Below are 15,103 nucleotides of genomic sequence, written 5' to 3' on the forward strand. Positions count from 1 at the left end.
ACAGAGAGAATTTGAAGTCAGATGTTCTTATAACCAGTCTATGCTCTTTTCAAAAACTATATTTAATTGGCCAAATTTCCTTTTTGCATTTGGATTGCTACATACTTTATATTATAAGAGTATTGTGATAAATTTACAAAGTTGTATCACCTGTTTGTCAAGAACAGTTCCTAGACCAACTGTATGGTTATATTCTGCCTTCATTCTCACGTTCATGAACACATCTTCGTATGTCCAGGTGGTAGGCAGAATAGTGGCTCCCCACATCCTAACCCCTTCACCCTGTGAATGTTATGTTGCATGGCAGGGGAGAAGTAAGGCTGCTATTCAGATGACCTTGTGATTATCCTTGATTGTATGTATGGGCCCAATGTAATCACCAGGGGCCTGAGAAATGAGAGAAATAGCAGCATGAAAAGGATTCAGCCCAGTGTTGGTGGTATGAAGATGGAGGAACGCAGCCACAGTCAAGGAATGTGGGTGGCTTTTAGGAACTAGAAAAGGCAAGGAAACAGATTGTTCCTTTGGCCTCCCACTAACACCCTGATTTTAACCCAGTGAGATTTCTGACCTCCATGAGATAATAAATTTGCATTGTTTTAAGCCAGTAAATTTGTGGTAGTTTATTACAGCTGTGATAAGAAGCTAATAATACAACCTGACACTGTGAGATTAGGTGACGAAGCTTGAGAGTAGAGTGGTTTATGCCAGGGTGACTGAAGTCAGTCATGGGGGGATTTGCCTCTCTGGTGTGTTCATTTTTTTGTCCCATGCTAAGCATATAACTGTTGAAGTAGGTTGTAATATGTCATATGGTTCCTCTTGGATACATGGTTTACTAAGGGAACTGACTTGTCCTTGCCTATTCCTTATTAGTTAAGAGCACAGACTATGGATCCTGAGTATATGAGTTCACATCCTGGCTCTGATTCTTACTACAGGCATACTTTGTTTTACTGCATTTTACTTTATTGAGAATCCCAGATACTGCATTTTTTTTCAAATTGAAGATTTGTGGCAACCCTGAATCAAGCAAGCCTAGGCACCATTTTTCCAAAAGCATTTGCTCACTTTGTAACTCTGTGTCACATATTGGTAGTTTTTGTAATATTTCAAACTCTTCACCAGTAAAATGATTACAACTCACTAAAGGCTCAGATGATGATCAGAATTTTTTAGCAATGAAGTAGTTTTTAATTAAGGTATGTACATTTTTTTAGACATAATGCTATTATTGCACACTTAATGGACTACAGTATAGTGTAAACATAACTTTTATGTGTGCTAGGACACCAAAAAATTTATGTAACTTGCTTCATTTTGATATTCGCTTTATTATGGTGGTCTGGAACTGAATCTGCAATATTGCTGAGGTATGCCTGTAATTATGATCTGCCAGAGCATTTGACTTTTCATCTGTGAAACAAAGACTTTAAAGCATCTTTTTCATAGGGCTACTGTGAGAATGAACTGTATTAATTTATGTTATGTACTTAGAACAGTACTTGGCACATAGTAGGAGCTATATAAATATTAGCTATTGTTATTATTATTACTTTTATTCCTTAAATACTGTATTCTCTAGAGTCACAGTCTTTGTTTTCATGGATAGACAGGAGAGTGTCCAAAACCTTGGGGGGAATGCTTTTGGGGTAGAAGCATTTTAATGAAACTAAATTCTGTCAATTTCATAATTTATTATCTAATATAATTTTTTAAAATTATATATATTTGATAATTAACATTTAATATATTTAAAAATAACATATTTTACTTTTCTTTTTTTAATTGAGGTATAGTTGATGTATAATATTATATAAGTTTAAATGTACAAAATAGTGATTAACAATTTTTAAAAGTTATATACTCCATTTATCATTATTATAAAGTAGATTAAAATCTTTTACTTTTAAATAATTCCCTTCCTTGTCTGCTCTCATTATCACAAACATGTAGATGGGGCAAATTCTGCATACTCTATAATAATTCACGTCATTTGTCTTTCTATTTTAGACTCTATTGTGAGTCTTTAGGTTTGTTTTGATGTCACTGTTTAAGCATGCAAATTTCTTGGTGCTAGGAAAAGTATGCATCACCCTGTAAAAAAAGGTCTTAGATTTAAAAAAAAATACTTTGCAAGTGAGAAAAACCTAGTCTGAATTTTCAGACATTCTATGAAGAGAGGAGCCTCTGAACTGGGTGAATAGAAATTGCTACTTCATTCACTGTGTCTGGCAGGGGTGTGGTGGATCTTCTAAAGGCCTGGTAGGAGCATATATTTGATTAACTTTTTAGACTGTGGGCACAGTAGCTATATTGCAAGGCACAATATATTAATTAATTCAGCCAACATATGTTACACACCTCCCAATGTCAACAGATAAATGATGTCTGTTCAAGGCTTTCTCAGGACAGTGGGGAAGAACCGATGATCCCTGAAATAGCATCGATTCTAGTAGTAGTAGTAGAGTTAGGCAGGGATGCAGGATCTGTTTATTCCATCTACCACCCTACACACGGAGGCCAGTAGCAGCATGCCATGATTTCTTACATAGTTTTTAATCATGCATTGTTCTTATGGAATAGCTTGTCTCTGCCTGTTTTCTGACTCCCTAGGTTTTCTCTGGTAATTGGATACTTAAAAACTATATCACAGACCTATTGAATATAGGTTTAAAAACACACCAATAATCACATTGTGTGCTTTTAATTAAATGTTATTTCTATTTTCCCTCAAATTTATTTGGCATCTTTGTGGTGTCCTTTAGTCTGTTTCTTCAACTTCTAATTTGCAGCCTCACTCCTCCTACGCTTCACTAATTGGCATCTCATTTGCCTGCATATAGTTAAAAATCACAGAAAATTGGGAGGGGCTTTCCCCAAGGCACTTAACTATGTGGAAATATATAGATCTTTGTGTGACCTCAGAAACTTTTGAACACTGAACATACAAAGGATATCACTCTTTCTTAACTCTGCTTTCATTTGAATCCGAGATTTGACAGAAGGGTAGCAGAAAAAAAAGAGAAATTATTTGAATAAAAAAAGTCACTGGAATGAGTTAGTGGAAGGTTTCAAGAAAATTACATACCAAATACCTTGTCATGTCTTCTTCACCTCTATATGCCTTTCTACCTTGAAATCACATCAAGAAATCAGTAGGGAGGTAAGCGGAGCACACTCCACAGTATTCTCCCATTAAAACTAATGCCACTTATTCACTCACTGTGTCCTCATTTCTTTTACATAGACTGTGGATTCTGAGGGTTGATGTTAATGCTGAGAGCAAATATTCAGGCTGAATTGGCATATATTTTTGGCCGTCTCTTTAACCCAATTTTTAAATTAAATATTTAGTCTTCACCATTCATGTTATACTCCAGAAATAATGAATTGAGAATTCCTGTTAAGAGTAAATCACTCACCTTTGCTAATGTATCCATGAAAAATGTGGTTAATAATGAGTACATTGGTTTCAGATACAGGGAATATTTCTAAGATATTAAGTTCTGATAATCAAATCCTAACATTGCTTAACAGCTTTATGATGTTATGGCAGATGCCCTGAGCAGATAATTTTATGATTATGGTTCTTATCTATAATATGCGAATGTATGTAGAGATGAGTTAAATCACACAAGATTCTACAGTATATGACAACTCTCATAATACGTTATATCTCTATTTTAGGTTTAATAATTAGGCCTTGTTAACTGTGTATGAATCTATTTTCCATCATGGAAGAGTGACTATTTGAGAAAAGAGAACCTACTTTATTTATCTTGGCATTCCTACTATTCATAACATAATACCTTTTGTATGCTAACTGCTTACTAAACGTTGGTTAAATTGATTAATTAACACAAGGGAAAAATAGATTGGGCTATCCCTTTGACTCATTCATTTAATTATTAAAATTGATGCTAACCTGGAGAATGTGGCTTGGCTATGTGGTCAAATGCACTTTCTAATTGAACTTTTCTCCAAAATTTAGGCTTTCCCTTTGTAGGAGCACAGCCTACCCTAGTATATACATGGTATAAACCAGACCAGAATGCAGCTCCTCTCTAGGAAGGCACATAGGGAAAAGAGAGTGCCCAGAAATGTCTGTCCTAAGCTTGCATAGTTTTTTTTTTTTTTTCTTTTTCCAAATTCAGCAATCAGATTTGGAACAGACTGAAGTGTTATTTTACCAGAAGTGTCTCTGTAAGGAAACATGAAGCCAGTAGGTAGGTGAGAAGCCTGAGACTCAGAGGGGTTAGGTACTTTGTTCAAGGTCAGAAGTCAAGTGTACGTCTGAACCTAAGCTTTCTAACACTAAATCAAATACTTTAAAAAAAAAAGAATCCTTTAGAATAGGGTGAAGGACAGCAAGGAGTTATGCTGCACCACAGTAGGAAATAGCTGGTTCCCCAGGGGGAGGAAGCCTAATGAGTAGGCTGGGGCTCACCACAGGGCCAAACAAAGGCAAAGAAGGTCCATGTGCTCTGTCTGTTGCTGAGGAGGACACCAAGAGAGTCGAGCCCACACAGGGAAACCAGAGACAAATAAAATAATTGAAGCCATAGGATTTTCATCAAGCCTTAGGGTGTGGTGGTGACTCCTATAAACTTTACCTTTGTCATATGACTTTACATTACTTTTCTTTTTTTCCAGCTCTACTGAGATGTACTAATTGACCTAAAACATTGTGTAACTTTAAGGTGTACAATGTAATGATTTGATACACGTATATATTGTGAAATTATTGTCATAATAAGGTTAGTTAACACATCCACCACCTCACATAATTATCATTTTGTTGTTGATATGGTGAGAACATTAAAGCCCTACTCACCCAGCACTTTCAAGAATACAATATGGTATTCTTAACTATAGTCACCATGCTGTACTTATTCACCAGAGCTTATTCATCTTATAACTGAAAGTTTGTATTCTTTGACCACCATCTCCTCATTTTCCCTAGCCCTCAGCCCCTGGCAACCACCATCCTTTCTATGAGTTTGAATCCACATATATGTGACATCACATATTGTATTTGACTTTTTCTGTCTGACTTATTTCACTTAGCATATTGCCTTCAAGGTCCATCTATGTTGTCACAAAAGGCAGAATTTCAGTCTTTTTTACGGCTGAATAGTATCTAATGTACACATATAATATATATACCACATTTTCTTTATCCATTCACTTCTATATCTTGGCTGGTTTGAATAATGCTGCAGTGAACTTGGGTGTGCAGATATCTCTTCCAGATAGTAATTTCATATTCTCGGGATGTACACCTAGAAGTGAGACTGCTGTATCATACAGTAGTTCTATTTCTAATTTTTTGAGGAACCTCCATATTGTTCTCCATAGCGGCTACACGAATTTACATTTCCACCAACAGTGTGCGAGGACTCCCTTTTTCCAGCATTTGTTATCTCTGGTCTTTTTGATAATAGCTGTTCTACTTTTTAAATTTATATGTCATGGCATCAACAATTGAAGATTTTATACTTTCATTTAAAGTAACTTTAACATGTTTAAAAGTTTTTGTTAACTTTTACTAAGGATATAAACTTATTTTGAGGTGTGGAAAAATCTCATACCTGGTGTGATGTGACTGGGCCAGTAGATGTAATGTTGCCTTAAGCTCTATTTACTCATATCTTATATTAATGTCTAATGCCTTTGTAGCATTTTTTTTAAACCAGGAGAAATAATGGCTTCTAATTTACTAATGGCAGTGAAAAGCCAAAGCACATTAAAACTTCCATGTTAGTATTACTGACTATAGTAATAGATGGAAACTACACACTTGATCATATTATCTTATAACATATCCCCCAGGTATACTTGTGTGTGTGTGTGTGTGTGTGTGTGCGTGCGTGCGTGCACAAAGATGGCTGTGGGGTATGAGGGTTGGAAAGCAGCAGTGAGGAGTTATTGACCACTGTGCCATGGTCTGAACTTGTACTAACTGTCCAATTTAGGCAAAGATACTGAGGCTTTACTCAAGTAGAGAAATCGGATGCTGGTATAACAATTGGAAAGCTACCAAAATTAATTGAAATAAAATGGTACCTGTGGGAAAGAAGGGAAGGAGATAGATTTGAGTACTTGTGGAAGTAGACTCTACCAGGATTGGTAAATTGATTTGATGTTAGAGAAGGGGAGACAGTATTGGTGATTCTGACTTTGAGCTGAGTCACTGGCAGATGCTGCTGCATTTACTAGAAAGCTGTGAGGCCATGTGCATGCTGAGGGCAATGGCAGAGAGCTAAGAGGATTCAGAGGTTCTGAGCTAGAAGGGTATTTCCAAAGTACCCTCCTCTCTGAATGTGTTTCCTGTATTGGCTGCATATAGTAAGATCTATTAATTGGGTAACAGTCAAAGAAGGAAGGGTCTTAAATGTTCCTTATACTCAAATCATGCTTCCAATAATTCTTTTCTATTAGTGAGCCACTGTCATCAGCAAAAAGAGGGAAATCTGTTGAAATGGTAGAATATCTCTATATTATATGTTCAGGACCTCTTTGATCCCATTATATTTTCCTGGGGTATTTTGAAACCATAAAGGAATTATTTTATGCAAGCAAATTTAACTAAAGACTTATTTTCCTTTTATGCTTATCAAGGTTAAAAAAAAAAAGGATTTCTTTTTATATTATAACTCCAAAGGATAATTAACTCAGAATAAATTTGGGTTGTTTTCTTCTATTATATGCTGATTTCAAACTCCATTATAATTCTAGAATTCAGAAAATAATGGGATCACAGTCAATTATGCTAAATGAATGTTAAGATTACAGTACTCTTTCCAGGAAAAGAATAGTAAAAAAAAATTATCCAAATGAGAAAAGCAATCCATTAAAAGATTCCCATTGTGTTTTTGAGGTGTTTGATTAGTCTTTTGACTAGTTCACCGCTTTTCCTCACCCAAATATCTATATCTGAGCTTTCCACCTTGCAGAATTTCTTGCAATTTTCAATTCAGATGAAAAACTTGGGTTTTCCCCACGAACTCAGTTTTCACTCCTTAGTCATAATGCGAAAAACATCAAAATCTCACAAGGGAAATGTGCGAATGCTGCATAGAACTTGGGAATAATGTTATAAACAAATTCATTGCCAGGAACTCATTGTCATATTTCAAAGACAGAATTAATAACCTGTTCCAAGAGCACACATGCTGTTTATCAAGGTTTTCCTCTGAGACCATTTCCTCTCTCTCTCTCTCTCTCTCTCTCTCTCTCTCTCTCTCTCTCTCATCCCCGAATTATTGAAGAATTTTGGAAACTGGAATTAAAAAAAAAAAAACTCACATTACCACATTCTTGGAATTACTTTGAGAATTTGTAACCTTGGCAAAGGTTAGTCACCTTCAGCCATTTTCTCCTCCGGGCTCATGGTGTACAAGTCTGTTTTGTATTTGGCTTTTCTTTCTCAAAGGTTTATGTAATAAACATCACTGTCTTTGAATAGTAATTTCTTAAGAATTTAATATTGTTGTAACAATAAGCAAAATCATACAAAATAAGTACAAAATGTATTGTTCACACTCCTGCCAATTCTAATTTTTTTACATCTTACGTTATCAGGTTATTTTCTTGATAATGTAATTTTTACATATCAATCTTAGAATATATCTTTGTATTTCTCTTTTTATTTAACTTTAGAACTTTTTGTAATAATACTAAGTAAAAATATTAATCACACAAATGAGAGCTTTTTAAATTTAGCATTCTTGGTATAATTAATGGCCTGTTTGCCTAATAAAGTTAATAATCATTTATTTGCATAGAATTAAGTCTTATTTTCATTTGGCTTTATATAAAAGTAGTTGATGAAGCAAATGACTAATGAAATGTTATTCTACCACCTTTTTTGAAAAATAAAACTACTTGAGGTATATCTACAGAGTACAGAGTGAAGTTATTATTAATTGATTAGTCACCTATGTTGCATCAGGTAATTTTATCCCAAATAAATGTATTGAACACTTCCTAGCTACTAAGCACTTTGCTGTGTTGGGACAAAGGTATTTGAAGAGTTCTCAGTAAAGACGTCGTCTGCTTTTGATTGTTATATGTACTATATAATTGTGAAACCCACATTACAGTTTATTTAGTGTGTTAAAACTTCAGTGTATGTCTAATTTTGTACAAGGCAAAATTTCCTAATGCCTTTATTTTGTTTCATTATATTTTTTGAACTTAAGGTTTTAATAGAAGACATAAAAATATCACGTCTTATTTTTAAAGGCATTTGCATTATTTAGCTAAATAAATTAGAGGAAATGTCCCGAGATTATTTGTTACTACCTGGTTATTGTCATCATTATATATGTACATTTAGAAATGCAGCCTATTAAAATCTTTGGGAATCATATTTTACAAGTCATTGCTTATTGCCTAAGTCTAAATAATGGCATCTTTCATGTAGGAAATCAAATTCTCCTCATCCATTGACCATAGAAAGGCTGACCTGCTGTTCAGTGGAGAGGAACATGGACCTTGGACACACATAACCAAAATTGGAATCCAGGACCCAATGTTTACTAACTATCTGACCTAAGTAACCAAACTCTGAGCCTCCGTGTCCTCATACTTTAAATATGTATCATAATGTCTATCTTATATGGTTTAAAGAATGAGGTCATGGATGTAAACGGAAAACACCCACTAAATGATAGCTCTTCATTTCTCCAGAACTTATTGTAAGTTCTTCAAATCCAAAAATGGCAACACTGACCCACCATCAGATTCCCCAGTTCCTGTTTTTTTTAAAAAAATTATTAATTTATTTATTTTTGGCTATGATGGGTCTTCGTTGCTGCGTGTGGGCTTTCTCTAGTTGCGGCGAGTGGGGCTACTCTTTGTTGCAGTGTACGGGCTTCTCTCTCTGGTGGCTTCTCTTTGTTGTGGAGCACGGGCTCAGTAGTTGTGGCTTGCGGGCTCTAGAGCACAGGCTTAGTAGTTGTGGTGCACAGGCTTAGTTGCTCTGTGGTATGTGGGGTCTTCCTGTACCAGGGCTTGAACCCGTGTCCCCTGCATTGGCAGGCGGATTCTTAACCACTGAACCACCAGGGAAGTCCACCCAATCACAGTCTTAGGGGAGGACCCTTTGTGACAGAGGGCAGACATTTACAGAATGGCTGGCCAAGTAAGGCATGTAGTATATGATTAGGCAACAAAATGAAATTATCTGCCTCTCAAGGGATTTAACACATGACCTGGGCCTCTTTATTACTGTTCATAACTGATCAAGTTATCTAGTCAGACTAGGTGAAGATTCACTGACAGTTTAATTTATATATTATATTACTTTTGCAATGTGTTCTATTCATGATATTAAACCACGTCATGGTACATACATTTGAAAATGTGGTTATATAAACGTCAGAGAAAGAGAATCAGAAGGTTAAATTTAGCAGAAATTTAATAAGATTAAATTTAGCCAAATTGCGAGACTTAGTTACCTTCTTTGACCCAGAATATAATTTAAGCCAAGTTAACTTTACACTATAAAAAGTATGAATTAATGGTGCATGTCAAAGCAAGACCTTCAAGAAGAGATAGAGCTACCTTTCCCCTAATTTGAGAAAAGAAAGAGGGGAGGGCAGAGCAGAGAGTCTCTTAAGATATGTGTGCAAGTTTGCTTCCAGCCAGAAGTTAATGATCAGTTGCCTCTGTTCTCAGCTCTGAGCCCTGAGAAGTGGCAAACTCATGTTCTCTCTCTATTCAGGTAACTTTTAAATTATACAGCTTGTACCCATGTTAAGCTACACTTTATTTCTTTTTTTGAATTTTATTTTATTTTTTTAATACAGCAGGTTCTTATTAGTTTCTATTTTATACATATTAGTGTATATATGTCAATCCCAATCTCCCAATTCATCCCACCACCGCCCCCACCCCCCTTTCACCCCTAGGTGTCCATACGTTTGTTCTCTATATCTGTGTCTCAATTTCTGCCCTGCAAACTGGTTCATCTGTACCATTTTTCTAGATTCCACATATATGCATTAATATATGATGAATTATGGTTTTCTCAGGGTATATGACCAGTAGCAGGATTGCTGGGTCATATGGTGATTCTATTTTTAGTTTTTTAAGGAACCTCCATAGTGTTCTCCACAGTGGCTGTATCAATTTACATTCTGACCAACAGTGCAATAAACTAATAAGAACCTGCTATATAAAAAAAATTAAATTTAATTTAAAAAAAACCAGTGCATGATGGCTCTCTTTTCTCCACACCCTCTCCAGCATCTGTTGTTTGTAGATTTTCTCATGACGCCCATTCTAACTGGTGTGAGGTGATACCTCATTGTACTTTTGATTTGCATTTCTCTAATAATTAGTGATGTTGAGCAGCTTTTCATGTGCCCCTTGGCCACCTGTATGTCTAAATAGAAATATCTATTTAGGTCTGCCCAGTTTTTGATTGGGCTGTTTGTTTTTTTAATATTGGCTGCATGTGCTGTTTATATATTTTAGAGATTAATCCTTTGTCCGTTGATTCATTTGCAAATATTTTCTCCCATTCTGAGTGTTATCTTTTCATCTTGACTGTAGTTTCCTTTGCTGTGCAAAAGCTTTTAAGTTTCATTAGGTCCCATTTGTTTATTTTTGTTTTTATTTCCATTACTCTAGCAGGTGGATCAAAAAAGATCTTGCTGTGATTTATGTCAAAGAGTGTTCTTCCTATGTTTTCCTCTAAGAGTTTTATAGTGTCTGGTCTTATATTTAGGTCTCAAATCCATTTTGAGTTTATTTTTGTGTATGGTGTTAGGGAGTGTTCTAATTTCATTCTTTTACATCTAGCTGTCCAGTGTTACCAGCACCACTTATTTAAGAGGCTGTCTTTCACCATTGTACATCCTTGCCTCCTTTGTCATAGATTAGTTGATCATAGGTGCGTGGGTTTATCTCTGGGCTTTCGATCCTGTTCCATTGATCTATATTTCTGTTTTTGTGCCAGTACCATATTGTCCTGATTACTGTAGCTTTGTAGTATAGTCTGAAGTCAGGGAGTCTGATTCCTCCAGCTCCGTTTTTTCCCTCAAGATTGCTTTTTGGCTATTCGGGGTCTTATGTGTCTCCATACAAATTTTAAGATTTTTTTGGTCTAGTTCTGTAAAAAACGCCATTGGTATTTGATAAGGATTGCATTGAATCTGTAGATTGCTTTGGGTAGTATAGTCATGTTCACAGTATTGATTCTTCCAAGCAAAGAACATGATATACCTCTCCACCTGTTTGTGTCATCTTTGATTTCTTTCATCAATGTCTTATAGTTTTATGAGTACAGGTCTTTTACCTACTTCAGTAGGTTTATTCCTAGGTATTTTATTCTTTTTGTTGCAGTCATGAATGGGATTGTTTCCTTCATTTCTCTTCCTGATCTTGTTATTAGTGTATAGGAATGCAAGAGATTTCTGTGCATTAACTTTATATCTATATTCATCATGATATTGGCCTGTAATTTTCTTTTTTTGTAGTGTCTTTGTCTGCTTTTGGTATCAGGGTGATGGTGGCTTCGTAGAATGAGTTTGGAAATGTTCCTTCCTCTGCAATTTTTTGGAAGAGGTTGAGAAGGATGGGTATTAGCTCTTCTCTAAATGTTTGATAGAATTCACCTGTGAAGCCATCTGGTCCTGGACTTTTGTTTGTTGGAAGATTTTTAATCACAGTTTCAATTTCATTACTTGGGATTGGTCTGTTCATATTTTCTATTTCTTCCTGGTTCAGTCTTGGACAGTTACACCTTTCTAAGAATTTGTCCATTTCTTCCAGGTTGTCCACTTTATTGGCATAATGTTGCTTGTAGTAGTGTCTTATGATGCTTTGTATTTCTGCAGTGTCCATTGTAACTTCTTCTTTTTCAATTCTAATTTTATTGATTTGAGTCCTCTCCCTCTTTTTCATGATGAGTCTGGCTAAAGGTTTATCAAATTTGTTTATCTTCTCAAAGAACCAGCTTTTAGTTTTATTGATCTTTGCTATTGTTTCCTTCATTCCTTTTTCATTTATTTCTGCTCTTATCTTTATGATTTCTTTCCTTCTGCTAACTTTGGGATTTTTCTGTTCTTCTTTCTCTAATTGCTTTAGGTATAAAGTTAGGTTGTTTATTTGAGATTTTTCTTGTTTCTTGAGGTAGGCTTGTATAGCTATAAACTTCCCTCTTAGAATGGCTTTTGCTGTATCCCATAGGTTTTTGGTCGTTGTGTTTTCATTGTCATTTGTTTCTAGGTATTTTTTTATTTCCGCTTTGATTTCTTCAGTGACCTCTTGATTACTTAGTAACGTATTGTTTAGCCTCCATGTGTTTGTGTTTTTTATGTTTTTTTTCCCCTGTAACTTATTTCTAATCCCATAGCATTGTAGTCAGAAAAGATGCTTGATATAATTTCAATTTTCTTAAATTTATCGAGGCTTGATTTGTGACCCAAAATGTGATCTATCCTGGAGAATGTTCCATGTGCACTTGAGAAGAAAGTGTAATCTGCTGTTTTTGGATGGAATGTCCTATAAATATCAATTAAATCTATCTGGTCTGTTGTGTCATTAAAGCTTGTGTTTATTACTTTTCTGTTTGGATGATCTGTCCATTGGTGTAAGTGAGGTGTTAAAGTCCCCCACTATTATTGTGTTACTGTCAATTTCCTCTTTTATAGCTGTTAGCAGTTGCCTTATGTATTGAGGTGCTCCTATGTTGGGAGCATATATATTTATAATTGTTATATATTCTTCTTGGATTGATCCCTGGATCATTATGTAGTGTCTTTCCTTGTCTTTTGCAACATTCTTTATTTTAAAGTCTATTTTCTCTGATATGAGTATTCCTACTCCAGCTTTCTTTTGATCTCCATCTACATGGAATATCTTTGTCCATCCCTTCACTTTCAGGCTGTGTGTGTCCCTAGGTGTGAAGTGGGTCTCTTGTAGACAGCATATATATGGGTCTTGTTTTTGTATCCATTTAGCAAGCCTGTGTCTTTTGGTTGGTGCATTTAATCCATTCACGTTTAAGGTAATTATCAATATGTATGTTTGTATTACCATTTTCTTAATTGTTATGGGTTTGTTTTTGTAGGTCCTGTTCTTTTGTGCTTCCCACTTAGAGAAGTTCCTTTAGCATTTGTTGTAGAGCTGGTTTGGTGGTGCTGAATTCTCTTACCTTTTGCTTGTCTGTAAAGCTTTTGATTTCTCCATTGAATCTGAATGAGACTGTTGCTGGCTAGAGTAATCTTGGTTGTAGGTTCTTCCCTTTCATCACTTTAAATATATCATGCCGCTCCCTTCTGGCTTGTAGAGTTTCTGCTGAGAAATCAGCTGTTAACCTTATGGGAGTTCCCTTGTATGTTATTTGTCATTTTTCCCTTGTTGCTTTCAATAATTTTTCTTTTGTCTTTAATTTTTGTGAATTTGATTACTATGTGTCTTGGCATGTTTCTCCTTGTGTTTATCCTGCGTGGGACTCTCTGAGCTTCCTGGACTTGGGTGGCTATTTCCTTTTCCATGTTTCCTTGCATCCTTTGTCTCTCTCTTCCCCTTCTGGGACCCCTATAATGCGAATGTTGTTGCATTTAATGTTGTCCCAGAGGTCTGTTAGAGTGTCTTCATTTCTTTTCATTCTTTTTTCTTTATTCTGTTCTGTGGCAGTGAATTCCACCATTCTGTCTTCCAGGTCACTTATCTGTTCTTCTGCCTCAGTTATTCTGCTATTGATTCCTTCTAGTGTATTTTTCATTTCAGTTATTGTATTGTTCATCTGTTCTTTGTTCTTTAATTCTTTTAGGTGTTTGTTCTTTAATTCTTCTAGGTCTTTGTTTAAACATTTCTTGCATCTTCTCAATCTTTGCCTCCATTCTTTTTCCGAGGTCCTGGATCATCTTCACTATCATTATTCTGAATTCTTTTTCTGAAGGTTGCCTTATCTCCACTTCATTTAATTGTTTTTCTGAGGTTTTATCTTGTTCCTTCACTTGGTACATAGGCCTATACCTTTTCATTTTGTCTGTCTTTCTGTGAACGTGGTTTTTGTTCCATAGGCTGTAGGATTGTAATTCTTCTTGCTTCTGCTGTCTGCCCTCTGGTGGATGAAGCTATCTAAGTGGCTTGTGCAAGCTTCCTGATGGGAGGGACTGGTGGTGGGTAGAGCTGGCTGTTGCTCTGGTGGGCAGAGCTCAGTAAAACTTTAATCCGCTTGTCTGCTGATGGGTGGGGCTGGGTTCCCTCCCTGTTGGTTGTTTGGCCTGAGATGAACCAGCACTGGAGGCTACAGGTTCTTAGGTGGGGCTAATTGTGGACTCTGGGAGGGCTCACGTCAAGGAGTACTTCCCAGAACTTCTGCTGCCAGTGTCCTTGTCCTCACAGTGAGACACAGCCACGCCCCCTGCCTCTGCAGGAGACCCTCCAATACTAGCAGGTAGGTCTGGTTCAGTCTCCTATGGGGTCACTGCTCCTTCCCCCTGGGTCCTGATGTGCACACTAATTTGTATGTGCTCTCCAAGAGTGGAGTCTCTGTTTCCCCCTGTCCTGTCGAGGTCCTGCAGTCAAATCCCACTAGCCTTGATACCAGTGGGAATTCCCCCTCCTGATGCTGGACCCCCAGGTTGGGAAGCCTGATGTGGGGCTCAGAAGCTTCACTCCAGTGGTGGGCTTCTGTGGTATAATTGTTCTCCAGTTTGTGAGTCACCTACCCAGTGGTTATGGGATTTGATTTTATTGTGATTGCGCCCTTCCTACCATCTCATTGCGGCTTCTCCTTTGTCTTTGGATGTGGGGTATCTTTTTTGGTGAGTTCCAGTGTCTTCCTGTTGATGATTGTTCAGCAGTTAGTAGTGATTCCAGTGATCTCGCAAGAGGGAGTGAGCACATGTCCTTCTACTCTACCATCTTGAACCAATCTATCCTAAGCTATACTTTAGATTATAGACATTTTTTATTCCTTTAATACCAACTGATTTCATGTTCTGAGGTTAATGAAAGACAGTGAGAAAGTTTGTAAGTGTTAGCTGATAGAAAAAGATTTTGCTTTTGAGTGGTACTGAGTTAAGGGTAATGAGGTATTCTATGCTTGTATTAGGGAAATAGAGTTTTTAATGTT

Source organism: Hyperoodon ampullatus, assembly GCF_949752795.1.
Source record: "Hyperoodon ampullatus genome assembly, chromosome: 11".
In the NCBI taxonomy this organism is placed as follows: domain Eukaryota; kingdom Metazoa; phylum Chordata; class Mammalia; order Artiodactyla; family Ziphiidae; genus Hyperoodon; species Hyperoodon ampullatus.